Below are 20,849 nucleotides of genomic sequence, written 5' to 3' on the forward strand. Positions count from 1 at the left end.
GGAAGGAGGCCCCAGGGATGTGAAGCTAAAAGTCACGCATTGTGTGATAGTTTGTGCAAGTTAAGGAAATGGAAGCCACTGTGCTAAGCCTGAGAAGAGTTCATGGCCAATACTCCTCATTAAGGAGTCCCAAAGAAGAAAGAGCATCACTAATCCACAGGACAAAATAAGAGTGACATAGAATGGAGTCCCCTCAAAAGTCCCAGGAAATCTTGTCACCCATTCCCAATCCACAGTGTTAAGATTTGTGTGCTTTTTTTTCTAATGGACAGTCTTTATCTGTCAACCTTTGAAGAATCAGCAAATGAAGGAGATTGTTCTCTCTGATGAACAAAAATTTGCAAAAGAGCCCAAAGACAAAAATGAGCCATGAGCCATGAGTCTTAACTGTCATGGAATTGACTATTGGGAAGTGTGCCACGTGCTGGCTTAGCCATGGCTTGTTTCCCTGGGTATTATCCATTAATTTTGAATATAAACCTTTCAAGAAGAAGGTGTCCATCTTCAAATGGGTACATTATATCTGTGATCAAAGCAATAAATGAATTATAATGACTATTCCATCGAGAAGAGACAAACAGGAATAATATGAACAATTTTCCTTTATAAAGCTCCCTATTTTAAATTGCTTCCATGTACGAAATCTTACTAGTACTCATCAACAATACCAATAAAGGCAGCAAATGCATCTGAAACATTAAGATAAGGAAACTAACCTGAGAACGGGTAGGTAACCTAACTGAAAGTACTCAACAATAAGTAGAAGATTTGATCTTCAGATTCCAAGATTTTGTACTTCACATGATCTTACCATCACTGAAATTTCCAGATAACATGTAAGGGGTCTAACTTGCTGCACCAAAAAGTTGGAGTTCAGTGCAATTACACTTCCTGCTCCTTGAAGGCTGATGTGGCATTAAAGTTTGCTGTTTCTTTTTTTTTTTTATTTTTTTTTTTAAAGATTTATTTTTATTATTTTTTCATTGGAAAGGCGGATATACAGAGAGGAGAGACAGAGAGGAAGATCTTCCATCCGATGATTCACTCCCCAAGTGAGCGCAACGGGCCGATACTATGCCGATCCGAAGCCAGGAGCCTCTTCCGGGTCTCCCACGCGGGTGCAGGTTCCCAAAGCTTTTTGAGCCGTCCTCGACTGCCTTCCCAGGCCACAAGCAGGGAGCTGGAAGGGAAGCGGGGCTGCCGGGACTAGAACCGGCGCCCATATGGGATCCCGGGCGTGCAAGGTGAGGACTTAACCACTTGCGCCACCGCGCCGGGCCCAAAGTTTGCTGTTTCATCAGCCTGGATAAACAGTAAAAATTCTGAGGACCATACCCTACTGTTGATGCACAATGGACACAGACAAAAAGTACACTTCTTCTGATTCAGGTGGATCATCATCACATCACAACCTGATCTACTATGACTGATGCTCTATAGCCACAGGTTTACATGTAACGATCCCATTGAAATGATCAAAGGTCCATTAAAACATGGAAGAATTACATTTCTTTAGATGCTAGAGACAAGTACCGTCTGTAAGTCACAGTCTGAAGATGATTCTATAAAATTACTTGATTCACCTTCACATTTTTAAATTCTCTGTGCTAAATAGAAATATGGAGATGAAGTTCCCCATCTCCCACACCATGATAATACTAGCAGTCGTGTTCTCCAAGTTTCCATTGGCTTTGAAAAAGGAAGTGCCTGAATTGTTGCTATGAGAGCACTCAAACCAGCACCAGCTTTGTTCCAGAATATACAACTTTGCTCCTTAATACTTCACATAGTATGCACACAGACGAAAAGTAACTGAGCTCTATTTTCAGCTGGTAACTCAAAAACTGTGTGCTGCTCATCTAGGGTGTTGAATGACAGGCACATAGAACCACCTGCGCTCCAACAGCATTCATATGGCTCTGTATGGCAGGCAATCTCCTCAGCAAAGCTTTGAAGCATGAAAGCAGAAACATACTTCTCATGTTGTTGTTGGCCTTAAAAGTATAGTGAATTGGAGATAATATGGTGGCTCCTTAATAAATTAAAAATAGAACAAACACGTAATGTAGCTGAGTCTCAGTGCAAAGAAAATGAAATCAGTCACCAAAGAGATATCTTCCCACTATTTATCGCAGCACTGTTAATATTTACGACAGCCAAGAAATGAAAACATATTAACTGGCCATACACTGGCAAATGGATAAAGAAAATATATCCAAATGGAATACTATTCAGCTACAAAAAAGATAGAGTCTTGCCACTTACCATAACACAGATGGAACTGAAGGGTGTTACTATAAGTAAAATTTGCCAAGCACAAAGACAAAAACCACATTATTTCACTTAGGTGTAGACTCTTAAATTATTTTATAAAAGATTAGAATTGAATTGTGGATTTTTTAAAGATTTATTAATTTATTTTGAAACTTTAAATTTTTGAAATGTAGAATTACAGAGAGAAAGGGAGAAACAGAAATCAAAAGATCCCCCATCCACTGGTTCAATCTTCTGAGGGTCATAATGGCCAGCATTGGACAAAAGCCAGGATCCAGGAGCTTCATCTAGGTATCCTATGTGAATGGTAGAGGACCAGTCATTGGGCCATCTCCCACTGCCTTTCCCAGACCATAGGCAGGGAGCAGGATTGAGGGTGGAGCGGCTAGGACTCAAAGTAGTGTCCATATGGAATGTCAGCATCATGGGCAGCCCCTTTACTGCCTGTTCCACAGTGCTGGCCCTAGAACGGTGGTCATTAAAATCTGGGAGAATAAGAGGAGAGATGGTTAGGACAAGGTAGATCAATAGACACAAAGTTACAGTTAAGTAAGAGAAGAAATTCTGGTCTTCTATGGCACAGTGTTGATTCTATAGACAATGAAAATGTATTAACAATAGAAGAAAGAATTTTGAATGCTTCCAACATAAATAAATGTAAATGTTGCATAAGACACATGTATCATACGTTTTCTTTCTCTCATCCTTAGTTGAACACTACACAATGTATACAAGTATTGCAAAATAACCAAGTACCCAATGATTATGTATAGTTCCTACATAATAGTTAACAAGTAAAAGTAACAGAACTGAATCACAGAGGATAACAATAGAGTTTACAGGATGGGAGATGTTATTCACATTTGAAATAAAGATGTCAAAGCAAAATGGAGCATGTTTAGACTGGTAAGGAATGCCCACCACATGAGGAGTGTGGTAACAGCAGACAACAGGCAGAGTCAATAACAGAAAGTGCATATGTAAGACTGCAAACAAACAAACAAACAAACACAAGGCAATATCTACACCCCTGAGTGATCTTGACCGAGATCCTAGTCAAAGCTCAGGCTTTGCGTTGAACTTATCTAGACAGTAAGACGCTGGACTCTATGCTTGGTATATGCTTGCAGTGAAAGAATCTCAACTGAACTTCAACTGTGGTTATGCAACAAAGTGGAGGAATCCACCATGGGGGAAGGGTTAGGGGAGGGGTGGGGAGGATCCCAGCACCTATAAAACCGTGTCACATAATGCAATGTAATTAATAATAATAATTTTTTAAAAGCTCAGGCTTTGGATCAATGAATGTAAATATGATCCCTATCATTGAGTATTGATAGGAAGGCCAAACGAGGCCCATCAGTGCGGAGGTGCAGTCATCAACAGGGCATTCACAAGGAGAGAGCTTCCGGTAGCCAGAGACACCCAGCTCTCCATAAGAGTCAGACTTCTTACAGACCATGCAGCCTCCATAGGTATGATATTATCTTTTTGGAGGGGGAGAACAAGCCACTTCTTGGGGTGCAGAGCGGATTGAAGAATGTCTGTAACACTGAATCCATTTGGAATCTCAGAATCTATCCGTGTTTGGAAAAGGGATCTTGGAAGATATATTAAGGACCAAGATCACATCTTAACCAGGGAGAGTAGGCCTTTAATCCAATGAGAGTACCTTTGTAAGAGACTGCAAAACACACACATAGACACAGAGAAAAGAAGGTATGTGGAAATGGAGGCAAAGACTGTAGTTACATAGCCACAAACTGAGAGATTCCCAGAGCCAGCACAGCGGAGGGGCACCTTCAGGGGAAGCACGGCCCAGCTGACATTTTGGTTTCAGACTTCCCGCCTCCAGATCCATAAGAACACAAGTTTGTCATGTTTCACTCTACTATTGTAGCCAGTTTTCTGCTGCTGTAACATAACACCACAGACTGGGTGATTGTTCTAGTGCAGAATCTAAGAGATTCTTGCTGCATCATAACATGAATGAAGGCATCCCACGCAAGACAAAGGGAGCCTATGGGCTTGGGCCTCTCTTCCTCCTCTTCCAACGCCACGAGTCCCATTTTGAGGGCCCAGTCTGATGACCCCACCTAATCCTAGTCACCTACCAAAAGCCCCACCATAAAGCATGGACTTAGGATTGAATTTCCAACACAAGAACTCTGGGGAACATGTTTAAGCATCACAGTTACCCAGTTTGTGGTACTTCAAGATAGTAGCCCTAGAAAAACAACAACAACAACAACAACAAAAACCTCTTACTCATTTTATAGACAAAGCACAGAAATATACAGAAAAACAGATGCATGTAAGATATTAAACTTTCATGGAGGGGAGTATTAGGGGAAAAACATCTCAATGAACTCCTTTCTAGGTTATAACAAATTTGAAAAATACTGTGCTATATTGTGAAGGTTTTGAGGAAGGCTTAAAGGAACAAATATAATTCCTTGGTCAAAAGCTACTCTCTCCTACTATTCAAATTGTTATTCTTGTACTTGGCATTGAAAATCACTGTTTTAGATCACTTTTTCTTTCATTCTAGCCCAGACACAATTATTACAAGTTTCAGAAAAATTGTTTCATGATCTGCTTGTAACAGGATTTGTGTAAAAATGAGGCAATGCCATAACTTGCTATGTGTCAGTTTTCAGACTTGTGTCTCATAACCTAACCTGCTTGGCATTACAATACCTATTGTGCAATGCTGCTGTTTATGAATTCTACATTTGACCTCTGCAATTGCCACTTCGATATCCATAAAAGGGTTTAAGGTATTGTAGATGGCTATTCCTTCATTAGAATTGTTTTCTGATATTTTGAATACAGCTCAAAGGAATTTGTACATGGTTTTTACTTACATTGGCCTTTAATGAAAGTCATGGAGTTACACCGTGGTACCACAAAAACCATTCAGTGAGCTGCCTGTTGTGCTGTGTTATGAGTCAAGGGACAGAGGGATGTTATCACAACCCCAGTGCTGTGCAGGGGTATTGATAGAAACTATTCAGCAGTGGATAGAAACTGGAGGTCCCTAGGAAATTCTCAAAGCTTAGCCACCCTAAGTACTGAACAAGTCCGACTTCAGTCTCCAAGCTCCTCACAGCAAATTGCCGTGAACATTATGGCTTTGACAGGCATTACACACCCACTTCTCATGGTTGTAGAATCTTAATCATTGTGACTCCTCTGGAATGTTTTATTTTAAACAGAACTGCCTCCAGCTGGGGGTGTGTGGTTACAGTAATGGGATGTTAAACATGATTTTCCCTTTCACCACAGAGTTTCGGCTAAGAACAATAGGAGGAGACCACCTAGGTGGAATGCCCTGAGAAATGTGAGACAGGTTCTGTGATCCTTCACTCTGGCTTACTGGGGACAGACTGGAGGATCTGCCGCAGGGTTTGGGGAAGGGGGAGTTTTAGGGGAAGACTTGATGTGCCATGGCATTTCTCCTCCTTCCCTTGAGAAACGGGAAGTAGGCAGAAAGTTCTCACCTTAAGCCATAAGATAAAACATGAATCGCACGTCTCCGAGAGCTTGTTAGGTTCACTCCAGAGACTGAAAGGATGTGCAGCTTCCCCATAGCTGCAATTATCAAAATGGGAGATGCTGCCCAACTGGAAGAACCATTGGTAGCCAAATAGAGAGAGCTACCTTGAAAGCAGCTTGCGGGATGGGGACATGTGGCACAGACATCTAAATGCCTCCCTGATGCCCACATTCTATGTCAGAGCAAGTCCCAGCTCTGCTTCTAATTCCATTGTCCTGCTAACATATGTCTGAGAAGGTGGCAGGTGATTGTTCTAGTCATTGGGTCCCTGCTACCCATTTGAAGAGTGTGGAGAGGTTTAGATGCTTCCCAGATGTTAGATATGAACCCCTTATAAGGCTATATGACTCTAATCACCTGGGGGAGAAGGCACAGAGGGGACAATGAGGGTCAGAGGCTGTCCCAAGACCATGCCTTGTCCAGAAACTATAGGAGGAAGGTGCCAGGAAGGAGATCTCAGGGGAACCCAGGGAAGAGCCCAAAGAGGAGGGAGTAGCACTGGTCCACTGCTCTGCCCAGTGGCAGCAATGGGAACTCCTGTACCTTTAAGAGATGCATGTTCTACCCTTTATTCTCCCTCCCCTTCCAGTCTCAAAACTGGAAAAGCTGAAACAATAGTGTGGAGGAGAAAGAGTAGAAAAGTGGGGGAAAAAATGAGAGATCCATTGCCACTCTTCTTCTCATACTTCTGGTTTCCCACTTAACCTGGAAGAGAAGAGGCTTTCAGTTGGATGAAAGATTGAAGTTTGCTCTTCAATCAGCTCAGATTAAATGCCTGGGAAACAAAACAAAGCTTAATATCTAAGAGTGACCGGAGATACCACAGGAGCTGCCCGAGTTTCGTCCAGAGGCAAGGAAGGTCAAGTTAAGGACAACAGTGAGAACACATCAAGTTCTGCTTATTCAGGGAGCTGATCACCTTACACCTTTTGGAACAGAAATACAACTACAACATTTATCAGAACAAGCTGGTTCATAAAGTATGCCATCAAATATATGCAACATTATTCAGTTGCCTCCACAGCTTTAGAACAAAAGCAAAATTATTTAAATACAACCTACCCTTCTGTGCTTATTAGAGTTGAGAGATTAGGTTGAGAAATCCTAATCAAACACTGTGTACAGATACATCCACACATTTACCACCACCAATGCTTTATTTCTTAATCTCAGGAAACATCAAGACATTGGATGGCTTTTTTTGTTTTTGTGTTTAATATTCTTACTCATTTGAGAGGCAGGGAAGGAAGATAAAAAGAAAGTGAAATCCCTTCTGCTGTTTCACTCCCTGAAATGATCCCCACCATCCCCAGCTGGAGCTGAAACCATGAGCTAGGAATTCAATACAGATCTCCAGTGTGGGAGGGAGGAACACAATATTCAGGGATATATTTTAGGGGGGTAATTGTTTTACCTTTCATCCCTGAAATCTTTTTCATAAGCCTTCTCCTTCTGCTCTGACCTGGAATGTCAGTCAACCTTTACCATCTGGGAAGATGCTGACCAGCCAATGCTCTAACCCACATTGTTCCCTACCTGTGACATTCTGGTGGTTGCAGGAGCCATGAGCACCAGGAATGCCAGGGCATACCAGGACAACAGTAGATCAACATTTTGGCTTATGATGCAAACCTTACATGGCCAATGAATCCTTTTTATCCTAATTGATCCTCAGGGAAATCTTTTATGATTCGTAATCTTTCCACACCTCAAAATATCCATGACCTTCCTAAAGGTCCCAGGCCCAGGCCTCTTACTGGTCAAGCCAAAGGCCAGCAAAGCCCACTGCTGAGCCATATGGTCACATAGCAGGGAAAAGGAAAAAGGAGCAGACAAGATGACAACTACACCACAACCATCAGAAATATTTCCCATGTTCAACACAAGATCATCCAAGCACCATTTTCTAATTTTTATTTATTTTCATGTTTTCAAAATCAGAAAGACAGATGAACACACACAAACACATCCACATACACACAGCAAAAGAGGAAAATAAGGGAGAGAAAGAAAGAGAGAGAGAGATCTTCTATCTTCAGACTCACTTCCAAACTGTCCATTACGACTAGGGATGGGCAAAGCTAAAGCCAGAAGCCCAGAACTTCATCCAAGTCTTCCATCTGAGGGCTGAGGTCCATCACCTGCTGCTTCCCAATATTTTATTAACATGAAACTATATTGGAAACAAAGTTACACAGAGTCTCAAACCATACATTTTGACCATGGATGCAGGCATCCTAAACTACACTGCAGCATCAAATGCCCATCTAAAAACATGGAATCCATGAAAGGTTGGTTCAGAACCCCCCATAAACACAAAAATCTGTAATTACTCAAGTCCCTTCTATGAAGAGGTGTGGTATTTCACAGAATCTACGTACATCCCCCTGCATCCTCTAAGTCATCTCTAAATTACTTATGATAGCTAATGCAATGAAAATGACATGTAAACAATTGTCACACCATGTAGCTTAAAGAATGAGGACATGGAAACTCTGTTCATTTTCAACACAGACCCACAGTTTTGGTGTTTTTTGTTTCCATCTGGGGTTGGTCTAATCTGCAAATGCAGAACCCACAGATAAAGAAGGCCAACTCTGCACAATAAATTATTTCAGTGTTAAGAAATGCTGTGAAGGGCCCAGCGCGGTGGCTCAAGTGGTTAAAGGTCCTCGCCTAGCACGCCCGGGATCCCATATGGGCGCCAGTTCTAATCCTGGCAGCCCCGCTTCCCTTCCAGCTCCCTGCCTGTGGCCTGGGAAAGCAGTTGAGGACGGCCCAAAGCTTTGGGAACCTGCACCCGCGTGGGAGACCCAGAAGAGGCTCCTGGCTTCGGAATCGGCGTAGTATCGGCCCGTTGCGCTCACTTGGGGAGTGAATCATCGGACAGAAGATCTTCCTCTCTGTCTCTCCTCTCTGTATATCCGCCTTTCCAATGAAAAAATAATAAAAATAAATCTTTAAAAAAAAATGCTGTGTAAACAGTAAGTGCAGGAGCAGAGGGGGAAGTTAGTTGTCTTCAGGATCTGTTTAGAGGGCTCAGGGGCCTGATCAGATAAAAAGAGATATAGCTGAATTCTGGTCCAGGACCATGCAAAGTGAGCACTTATGGTACTGGCTATAAGGGAGTATGGTTTGCTAGCTGCCTCTCTTGTGTGTCTTGATGAGCCAATAGAGTGAAAGTTCACTTCAAGAAGCTTCTCCTAATAACAGTTTTCATTGTTCCAACACTTACTGCCAGCCAGGCCCTTTGGGGAGTGCCCTACATGTATTATCTTACTTAACACTCAAAGTGAATACTAATACACACATACCTAGAAGAGAAGCTGAACTCGGGAGAAGTCTGATAATGTGTGTGTGTCATATACTTGCTAAGTGATGAAACCAGGATTTTCACATTTATATGTAATAGCTCAAGGTCAATTCACTTATCTATGCTCAAAAGACTGCCTCTACCCATGAATCTCACCCAGAACTGCTTTATTAATGAACTACATGTGGAAATGGGGAATAAAGAATAAGTCATTTCAAGAAATGTCAAGAAATAAAGAAATAACAAACACTTTGAGAGTACTATCTGGGTTATACTACCGTTCTTAAAATTAACAATAATAGTAACAGGCATTGATCTTTTCTTAGAGCTTTCTAGATCAACTCACTATTTTGAAACTTGATGGTAGGCAAGGATAAGCATTTGACCTGTTTTTCCCATGTAACCAAACCAGTTGATTAGTAAATGTATCTTTATAGAAAGAATGAAATAGAAACATCACTTCACAATCCTCATGCAATCATGAATCCAGGAAACCATTGATGCATACTAAAACCATTTGGTGGGAAAATGAGTAGGAAATGGATTACTAGGTTGGCAGCTCCTGAATCCACTGATCGTGTGAGTATCACACAAACACTGGGAGAATGAAACATTCTGCATCCCTGGGAGGCATGGGAGCTATGCTGCAAAACCCGTGAATTTTTCTTACCAAAGCAACTCAAGTCTCCAAATGTAACTGACAGTCTATGGAAAAACACAACAAAAATAATGGGGAGAGAAAGCCATTTCAAAACCATAAGCAGCTAGTAAAATTCTGAATGTAGGAAATGCTGCAAAAGAAATGATGCATGTTTTTCAAAAGTGAAGAGTGTGACAAGCAGAGGGATGAATGGGGAATTGTTATGTCTCTGGAAATTTAAGAAAGCAATGGCTTAATGGTATGGGGTTTGCTTTGGGGATGATGAAAATGTTTCTGAATAAGCTAGAGGTGGAGGTTGCACAGCAAGGTGAGTGTAATAAATGCAACTGAATTGTTTGTTTTAAGATGATCTATTTTATGTGAATTTCTGTTAGGGGCACTGACAATTTCTTACCCTGTGATTGGCCCTTTGCCCAGATTGGTGTGCCTTGGTGATCTTTAAGCTGATTGGGCAGGATTGACATATAAGCCGGGGGCTGAGTAGGGGAGGAGCTTCAGCGTAACGGAATTAACAGACATAATGGTTTCAACGGAAGATCTGAATAAAGCGCCTCTGAGATGCTCTCCAGTGTCGGGTGATTTCTTCTGCGGGATGGGAGACCCCAATAAATTTCATTTCAAGAAAAATGACTTAGAAAATATATTAGCCAAATACATACATGAAGTTTGTCTGGCAAGCCTAAATAGATGAAAATGGAAGAGAAGGGTTATGGAAATCTACCAAATTAGGATTATGAATTACACCTGTCACAAATTAAAATCACCACCTCCAAACTTTTTATCTGGAAAATGATATTAAGAGATTAAATTAGAATTTAATGTATTTCTGAGGTTTAATACTTCTTCTTCTTCTAGAAAAATTACTACCTCAGGGCCGGCATGACTTTAACAGGCTGATCCTCCACCTGCAGCACTGGCAGTTCATGTTCCAACTACTCTTCTGAAGAAGCTGCTCTTTGCTCATGACCTGGGAAGTCAGCAGAGGAAGGCTCAAGTCCTTGAGTCCCTGCACTCACAAGGCAGACACAGAAGCTCCTTGGTTATGGATTAACTCAACTCCAGCCATTACAGATATTTGGGGAGAAAGCAACCGAATCTTTGTCTCTGCTTCTTCTTCTACCAAGTAAAAATAAATAAAATCTAAAAAAAACCCAATGATCATCTAACCTGTTTGTATTTCTCAGACTTACTGCCTTGCAAAATTATCCACCCTCCCCTCCTGACTCCCCTCCAAGGCTTCCAACACATTGGTCCTAGTTCTATCCCACAAGCTTACATAATTGTCTTCCCAATTTACAGTCTCTGAACCTATTTCCTTCCACATGAAAGTTCTCTTTTCCAAGGTGATCTAGACCATCTTGAAGCACAATTCAACATCTCATCCTAACTTTAGCAATAAACCACTCCCTATCCCCCACCCCAAGCAAGAGAGAACAACACTAACTTAATAAAATATGTTATTGATAAAGTGAGGAGATTTCACACCCCACTAACTCCCAACCAACACATCTCTTCCCACTATCTTTCCCCTTGGAAGCCTTCTTTTTTTTTTTAAAGATTTATTTTTATTGGAAAGGCAGATATACAGAAAGGAGAGACAGAGAGGAAGATCTTCCGTCCGATGATTCACTCCCCAGGCGGGCACAATGGCTGGAGCTGAGCCAATCCGAAGCCAGGAGCCTCTTCCGGGTCTCCCACGCGGGTGCAGGGTCGCAAAGTCTTGGGCTGTCCTCGACTGCTTTCCCAGGCCACAGGCAGGGAGCTAGATGGGAAGCGGGGCTGCTGGGATTAGAACCGGCGCCCATATGGGATCCTGGGCGTGCAAGGCGAGGACCTTAACCACTTGCGCCACCGCGCTGGGCCCCCTTGGCTACCTTCTATCTGGTCTTCAGCCTCTTCCCAAATCACCAGAATGCCAACCACTGTTATCCTAAGAATGAATTTTGTTTTAACAATCAGAGGCTTCAACCATGACAAATCAATAGGAAATTTATAAATTACAATGTTTTCTCTCCTAATTTTCTACCATGCACAATAATGCCTTCAACTCCTTGCACTACTGCACATGGTATAATTTAAATTATTCTCTTTCTTAGATGAACATTTGACCTTATTTCAGTTTAGTTATATCCATCTCTATGTGTGGAACCCAGACCAAATGAAAAGCATAATCTGTACTGAAAAAAAAATAAGTAGACTATGACCCTAATCTTATTTTCCTATTTTCTTTCTATTTGTGTCGTATAGGATCTAAGTATTTTTTATAGAAACTGTTTTTCACCAGTTATGTATGTTGAGAATTCTGGCAACAGAAATTCTCTTTTTCATAGTGCATCTACGAAGCCACGCCTTTCCATGCCCTACACTTATAACACTGCTTTAGACGCAATGGTTGAGATCCACATGTTCTGCCAAACATAGTTTTAATAGATGAGTCTATCATTTCATTCATTAGGCTTTCAGTCCTCTTAGTCAGAACCTCCTCCTAGCACCAGGTCTGAAGAGTAGAAGTACACGCCACCCAAAATGAGCCAACTAGGGCAGAAGAGCAAACACACTATAGTTGGCCCTAGAAACCTCTATTAATCAAGTTCTTCATGAATACTTACCATGATCACATAGTTTTCTAACTGTCCCCAAGTACAGTAGTTGAGTATTCAGTTTTTCTAAGGGTCAACACTATGTTCCTATTCTAAAATCTCTATAATACACACATTTCTTTTCCTGAAAATTGGAAGCACAGTGTAAAATGTTCAGGTGACATTTAGTCAACAGAGCCTGTTTATCATAAGGAAACCAATGGCATCATAGACAAAGTATATTTGAGCATTTAATATGATAAAAACTGTCCCGCACATGACCACAAAGAATCCTATTCTTTAAAGTCCTTGTATTGTGATCGTTTCCCAGCAAATCCAAGCCAGGTGGTCTGAAGGTATCTTGTTCACACCAAAACTTCACATAACCACCAATGATGTTGACTTGCCTCCAATCAGGTGGATGACACTAAGGTTCTGAGGTTTCTTGTAGATTAGTAACAGCTTCGTATTTCTAATTCCTTTCATCTCTGGAACAGAATTCTTCTCTGCCTGCTTCTATTTCTTTAACTTCATTTGGTAGCAGTTTCACTTTCACATTCTTTGTTCTACCCTTTGGAGTTTAAGACCATATCTTTGAGAGGGGCAGAAGAGAACAGAATGGAATCCTCATGGCTGCTTTGTCCACAGCCTCTGGGCCAAGCTGTGAACTTACCATTCTCTTCCCTTTCATGTACTCTGGAGTGGCCATTTCCAGGTTTCCTGTCCTCACCCTCATCCTAAACGTGGACCAATGTTCTTTGCCATTGTCCAGGTCCTCCTCTCCAATCCCATTTCACTGTTAACTACCATTGATTTAGCTTCGGTTCTCATATCTGCTTTGCTGCCACGTGTCCCTATCAACCTCACAACATTATCAAGTTCCCCCTCTTGTTTTGAATCAAAGCTGTTCTCTTTTTCTTTGCCCACAACGCACACCTAGGTTTACATTTTTCAAATTGGCCTCCTTCTTCTTCCACAAAACTCATCTCTCAGTGCACACAGACCTTGCTTGCCAGTGCAGGCACCCTCTCCTTGTCTCTCTGAAAACATCCCAGAGCAAGTCTGTTACTTCACTTGAAAGACCAAGAGAGCTGAAAACCCCACAATTCCTCTCTTCTTGCTCTATATTCTCATTGATTTTTTTCCACAGAGACAATAAAGCATTTCCACACTGGGTGATTGATGCCTTGGCCTTCATTCTCACATTCCTTTCAACACATCTCTCTTTGGAAAATGTTTTTCCCTGTGGGTGCCTTTGTTCTGGCTGCCCCAGCTCTCACAACCCCCGCCCCACCACCATCAATAACATCACTGTGTCTCACTTGCTCGTAATTAATTTGGGACTGGTGGTCAATATTATGTCACTTCTCAAAGCACTTCTCAAATGATTAAGGATAGAACTCCATTGCAAGTGCTTTCTGCTAACGAGTTACACATGCATCCATGCATTTGCTCTACAAATATGGCTTGAGAGTCATTTAAAGCAAGCACAGACGTGAGTAACTCATCATCTCCATTATCAGAAACCTAAAGTCATATTTCAAATGTAACTGGTATTCATGTCGTGCCCAGAGTTGCATTAAACTCTAGTTTGACAAACAAAAAATTACAAATTCAAACAGTTGTCTATGGAAGGCAAAAGAAGAAGGCCACATTTCTATTCCCCAGCCAAATACTTTAACATTCCTGCTTATCTTTACCACTTTTGGCCTCTCCTTATATCTGTTAAAACTCTCCTGGGGTCATGGTGTAGAGGGCACAGAGGGCTAGGTGGTTCAATCCTCACCATGCAACCATCAGGATCCTATATGGACACCAGTTCATTTCCCAGCCGCTCCGCTTCTCTTCCAGCTCCCTGTTTGAGGCCTGGAAATGTGTTAAAAGATGACCGAAAATCTTGGGACCCTGTACATGTGTGGGAGACTCAGAAGAAGAGACCTGGTTTACTAACTAAGTGGCCACAAGAGCTAAGACTGGTCCAAGGCAGAACAAAGAGCCCATAACCCTATCCCAACCTCCCACACAGGTGTCAAGGACCCAGATATTTGTGCCATTTCTGCTTCCATGCCTGATGCACCAATAGTGAGCTGGATCAAAAATGAAATAACTAGGACTCAAAATGGTGCTCCAAAGGAGTTGCCAATGTCATAAGCAGTGGCCTAACATGCTGCACCACAATGCTGGCCTCTTTCCTTAAAATAAGATGAAAATTAATCTTCTAGAGAACATATCAGATTTGAAATGCTGAATGGATCTGTGTGTGTGTGCTTGTGAGTGTGCACGTGTGTGTTTACCTGCACATACAGAGAAAATAAGCACAAAAGCTCGAAAAAAAAAAAGAGAACTAAAAGATTAGGACTAAGGAATCTCTTTTTACTTCTTACTTCTTAGTGCTATTTGATACTTTCCCATGCATTTGTAGAGCTTTTCACACACATGCAATGTTTTTTAAACTTATCCAAAAAACTACCTAGTAACATAAAGGAAAAACTGTTCAGTCTCCCTGAGCCTGGTTTTATGGTGATTTTCAAATGGGGCAAAGTACATGGATAGTGAACTGGAAACAGGTGTGGCTTCTGACCAGAACTTAATCCACACTTCCTGCCAACACCCTTGTGAAGAACAGTGAGCCAGAAAGGGCAGGGTCTTATTGATGGCTTAGAGAACCAAGCACAGTGAAGGACAAGTTGGCCCCATATTAAACTTGTCTGGATTTCCTCTTAGACTGAGAACTCCAGAGACCCGCACAACAATTATCTTGTTGGGTAACCTTTATTTGTCAATAAAACAGAACAATTTGCTAAGTTGGGAGTCAGAAGCGGTTTTTGACAAAAGAACATAATCTCATCCAGAGTAACTCTCTAGCCCCTCCCACCCCAAAACAGATAAACTGTGAAGTTTTCTGTTGTGTTTTCAGCTTTGACCATCTAAGAGTCTGTGTCTCCTACAAGATCTACTTTGAGATAAGTCTGTCTCTTCTAGAATGTTCTAAATCAACAGGTGAAATGCGCTGGAAGTTACTGCTCTGAGAACCCAGTTGCCTATATGGATATATTTCACTTTGCGATATTCTGAATAAATATTTACTCAGCACCCACACAGCAATTGACACCAATAAATCTGCATGTTGAAACAGCTAGAGTACCCACTTCAAGGTTGGAAAATCAAAAACCTCACATGGTATCTTTTCTGTGATAAGAAGAGCAGACACTAGCAGAGGCAGCTCATTGATGAAGCCACTCTCCCCCATCATCTCAACCACTCTGATCCATGCAAACCCAGTACCACACAAAAGAAGTGACAGGTCCCACATGAACCTGTCAGAGCCTGGTCCTGTGTTGGCATAGGTTTGATGCTTTGGTGTTAAATGATCCATCGCAGTAACATACTTTCTTTGTAGGATAAATGCAAACTAAAAATGACATCAGAAACAAAGGATGGCACACAGTGGGTGAGAAGCACTCTCTGGACTTCTGCCAAGAGCACTATCAATTAGTGTGATGATGACCCTGAGGGTACTTGGAAAGTTGGCAGTGTCAGAAGCCTTCAGATACGGACTCCTTGCTGTAGATATCAGCATCCCACTGTGGGTGCTCACAATAGGTCCCATGAGCAAAAAGGGCAGAAGAGAAGCTCACGGGGAGATTAGATGTGGACAAAAACCCCAAGAGTTCAATGAACGATCTCACATGAGTCAGGCCCTAGGGTACCAGTAGAGGTTGTATTAACCTCCAGCTGAAAGCCGGGGCGTCAGATCTTACAGGGCATGAAATGAGACTCAATTTTGTTGTGTTGTATTTTTCCCACTCTGAGAGTGAGGTAGATATCAAAGGCAGAGTGGAGATGCTAAGATTAAAGACAAGATTGAAAGAGGAGAGAGTTAGAGTAAGATAGCACCGTTGCTGGAGAGCTGTGCCCTTTTAGGCCAAGTGCATTTTGCTGACAAGCAGGATGCTAGGCAGGATCTTAATGCTGTTTCTATCTCACACTACTCCCCTTCCCACTTTGGGTGTTTACTTGAACTCTTGAAAAAAAAAAAAGCAGAGTTCAATGCATGATCAGTCTAGGAAATGCAGGCAGCACGTGGGCATGTCATTAGTACCAAATGGATCAATACACAGAGAGAACTGACCAATGGACAACTCGGCTCACTAGAACCATGAAGCAGGTTACCCAGGTCTACCACCCACCCACTCTCCCTGCACTCCTCCTCTACCTTGGAGGACAGCCAGAGAGTAACCCTGCCAGTGGGTCACTTCCCACTCTCAAAGTTGGGTGTGTTCTCTTGGGTATATATATTCTTGCTTAAAAAAAAAAAACTGGATAAATCAAGATTTGACTACAATAGCATTTCAAATCAATGGGTGCTGATTCCAACATTTCCAGCATATCTTCCAGGGAAAGCCAAAGTCACATCTCATCCATCCCAGGTCATCCTTGCCCACTGTGATAGCATGCACAGGTACCAGAGAGCCAGCCCTACTTGGAAATCTTGGTAATTACTGTGGGAATCTGCCAGGTGCCACACAGAGTTGGAAAGATGACTTAATTAACTGTAATCTCTGATGGTTGTGACTTGGAGATTGAGTACACAGTCACTGATACCATTTAGGCAGAGATCAGCTCTTTTTGTTAAGTCACTGTGAGGATCCGTTGCTTTGCTAGCAGAAGTGTTGTAATTATCAATGTCAAGCTGCAGCTGGATGTACTATTTTGGATTTCATATTTTCCTGGTGAGTTTTACACTGAAGAAATGCCTTGCCCCTTGAATGGTAACTGTATTGAAGGCATGTGGGGCCCTGCAATACTTTATAATCCTCACTTGACTTCGTATAGTGGGAGAGGATAATGAGTCAAAAGCTGGTGGTATCTGCTATTGTGGCTGTGGAAGCCTGTGTACTAATTTCCTAGGGGTATCACAGACTAGGCAGCTTAAACAGCATGAAGTTACAGTCTTGAAGTTCCAGAAGAAACAGGTCTGAGATCAACGTCTCAGCCAGGCCAGTTCCTTCTTAGAGCTGAGCGAGCGCCTCTGTTTCATACCCACTTCCCAGATCCCAGAGGCTTGCAGGCAACGTGTTCCAAGCTTTTAGATGCATCATCCAGTTTCTAGTTCCATTTCTGCAAGGTATTTTCCCTGAATCCAAGCATCTCCTTTTGATAAGGACATGGTTGTATTGGATTATATCCATCCTAATAGCATCATCCTACAAAGGCCTTTCCTGAACGAGGTCACATTCATAGGTCCTGGGTTTAGGACTGCTTACATGGTCACCCTGTAAGAGGCCACTATTCAACGTATGACACCTTAGTTCCCATGAGATCTTGTATGGATGCTAAGTTGGAAAAGAAATGATCCAAGTAGACAAGAGCAAATCTCTGGTTGCCAAGGGGACGCAGAGTGTATGTTCCAGAGTCCCTCCCTGAACCACTCTCAGTCCCTTCCACTTGCTGCCACCTTTAGAAGGGTCTCTCCAAACAGTTATTCAACTCATCCTGGCTTCAGGGCAACTAAATCAAAAGAGAGAGAGGACCTGGATGTCTCTTTTCCCATTTTTAGAAGCATATGTCAAAGATTCACCTCTTAAAGGAGTGTCAGTAAGATGTTCCACTCAGATCATAGGATCATTAAAAGGACACCGTGTCAACGTAATGTGAAATGCAAAAATGAATTCACAAAGAATGCAGGACAGGTCAGTATCCACAGAGCAGTCACAGGTTCTGTCTTTACCCGGCAAGATCCATTTGCATTTCTATGGGCCAGACTTATTTACATTACCATCCCTTTTCTATGAAATGCAGAGTTAGAAAAAAAGCTATACATGACCATCAAATACAGAGTTAGGAAAAAGCTCAAAGGCAATGAAAGGGTGCAGATAAGCAGGCAGGGTGCCTGAGACATCCAGTGGTCTTCTTGCCTATCTCAAAATCTTTCAGAGGCATGTGTTTGGTACAGTGGATAAGACACTCTGGGATTCCCACATCCTATTTCAGAGTGCCTGAGTTCAAGTTCTGGCTCATTCCTAAATCAAGCTCCTACCAATGTGCGCCCTGGAGGCAGCAGGTAATGGATCAATTGCTTGGGTCCTTTTCACCCATGTGGGATACCTGCAGTGAATTCCAGCCTCCTGGCTTAGCCAGGCCCAGCCCCAGCTGTTGCCAGCATTTAGGTAATGAGCCAGCCGGTAGATCTCTGTCTGTCTCTTTCTATCATTTTGCCTGTCAAATAAATTTTCAAGGTTCTTTTGCAATTTTTCCAGGAAGAATGTATGCCTCCTAGGTCTACTTGTTTGGGTGTCATTAATCACTTGAAGTGTTTACACTCACGCTGGGGAGCAGGGTCAGCTGATTGGGAGGTATCATCCTCCTCCAAGTTCAGGAACTATCAAGATAGGCCCCCCTCTGCCCTCTCCCTGGCTGATCACAAGGCACTGGCAGCTCAGGAGACCAGCTTTCTGGAACTCAGCTCCAAGCTCCCCTCCCAGTCTTTTGCTGTGCTGCCAGGTCTCCTCCCTTCTAGACATCCCTAAACTTCGCCAGTTTTTCTCTCCTCCTCCCCCAGCATATACTTCCTGGGTCAGCCAGGCCAGGGTAGGCATCCCACAGGTGCCACTTTGTTAAACCATAAATTCTCCAGTTCCAGCAGCAACCTGGTTTTGTCTGCTCTTGCTGTGCATCCCATTTGCATAAAGACTTCCAGCTACAAACAGAGCAGAGATCTGAATTTTTTCTTCATACCACCACTTCATGTCCATGCGACCTAGAGTTCGGTTTTCATCACTCTGCATCTTAGTATGACTATGAGTTTAAATCCACATAGCAAAAGTTTGGTGGGCAGCAGGGAAGAGTCTGTTCAGACTGACCCCCAGCTCTGGGTAGAACACCCTCTCTGGAAGCTGCTCTCTGCCTCTCCAACAGCAGCCAGCATGCAAACTGCTCTAGGTGAAGGTGCCGTCTCAGTACTACTGCCTCAGTTTGGGACATCCCTAAGGGTCATTGCAGCTTTTAGAGCTCCCAATGGGATCAGCTGAGGAGTCTGTGGCAACCACATCACAGTCAACGTTTCCTTTTGTCCTGTCTTGCCTCTTGCTTTCTGAGTGTGCTCCTAAAGACACCATCTCATGCATCATTTACACACACACCACAGAGTCTCCAAGTCTCATTCCCTGGAACACATTTAATCCTGCAAGGCTGAGCAAGTAATAAAGGCCTACACATGCCTCTAACAAGCTATGCAAGCTACATCAAGTCAATTCCCTCAAGCATCAATTTTCTGTTCCCTAAAATGAAACTATCACCCCAACATAGTCCTTATGCTCCTTTTGAGCACCAACATGCTAGCAGATGGCTTGTGAGTACATACAAAAAACAGAGGGTAGGGTGTCAGCTTGAAAAGAGTAACATTAGCCACATCGCTGTGCAGGCTTCACGACCCTGCCACCCTGAAGCAGCCAGGAGAGAAAGGCAAGCTGGCCCTGGTGACTTGGCTAGGAAGTGGAGTGGCATGGCAGGAGGAGCTTGTTTTGGGCCATGCTCCAGTGGAGGTTCCACATGACAGTGCAGGTGGGAGGGGAACCTGCCTTGAGCAGGGTAAGATGGTCTGAAATGGCTTCTCCCACAAGCTGCCAGGCTTCTGAAATGGATATCCCTGAGAAAGGCTGGCATCTTCCAAGATTACATTCCCCAGTGAGTCATGTTATCCCTGGCCAAGAACCTCCATGATTCAGATAAGAGCTGAGATCTGGTTGGCTAGCCACACAGTGGCAGCCACTCTTGGGAAGGAACTTGAATTGCTTTGAAAATCTCTGTCCCTTGTTCAGCTGTGGCCAAAGTCAGAAGCCCATGGCATAACCACCATTCCCCTGACTAACATACCATGTGGAACCTAAATATGACGCTTCTCTGCCTCTGCTTAAAATAGCAAAGGATCCTGGAGCCACAAAGCCTTGTAAACATTACACACACCTATATGCCCCTCCACTGGGGCTGAGATGCTTGCTACTTCATTTCCAAGAAAATATGAGCAGTTCAACTCCACATGGAACTACTTATAATTAAATGTTCCAAGGTTCAGGTTTTTCATCTATAAAATGGATGTAAATATCAATGTGATTACAAGTTGCTTTACTAAGCAAACTTCAAAATCCTTGGTAGCTTTCACGCAATGGGAATGCAGCCATTGCTGCAATGGAGTCTGAAGTTGTATAGCTAAGTGGTAGCTGTGCTCCCAGAGGTGACCTGGAACCGAGATAAGCCTCCCTTTTCCCTATGACTGTCTGCGCAAGATTGAAAACAGAGTAGAATATGGATCATCCCTGATGGGAGGATTGTGTAGGCCAAGACTGAGGAACAACACAGCATACTTTCACTCACACACCTATCACTGCAGTGTAATCCTGTCACTATCCTCAATTGCTTAGGAGTCTGGGAAGTTGAGTTCAGCTGTGTGTCTAGAACAGAAAG

Source organism: Ochotona curzoniae, unplaced genomic scaffold (assembly GCF_017591425.1).
Source record: "Ochotona curzoniae isolate NIBS_2020 unplaced genomic scaffold, NIBS_Ocur_1.0 scaffold_3208, whole genome shotgun sequence".
Taxonomy (NCBI): Eukaryota; Metazoa; Chordata; class Mammalia; order Lagomorpha; family Ochotonidae; genus Ochotona; species Ochotona curzoniae.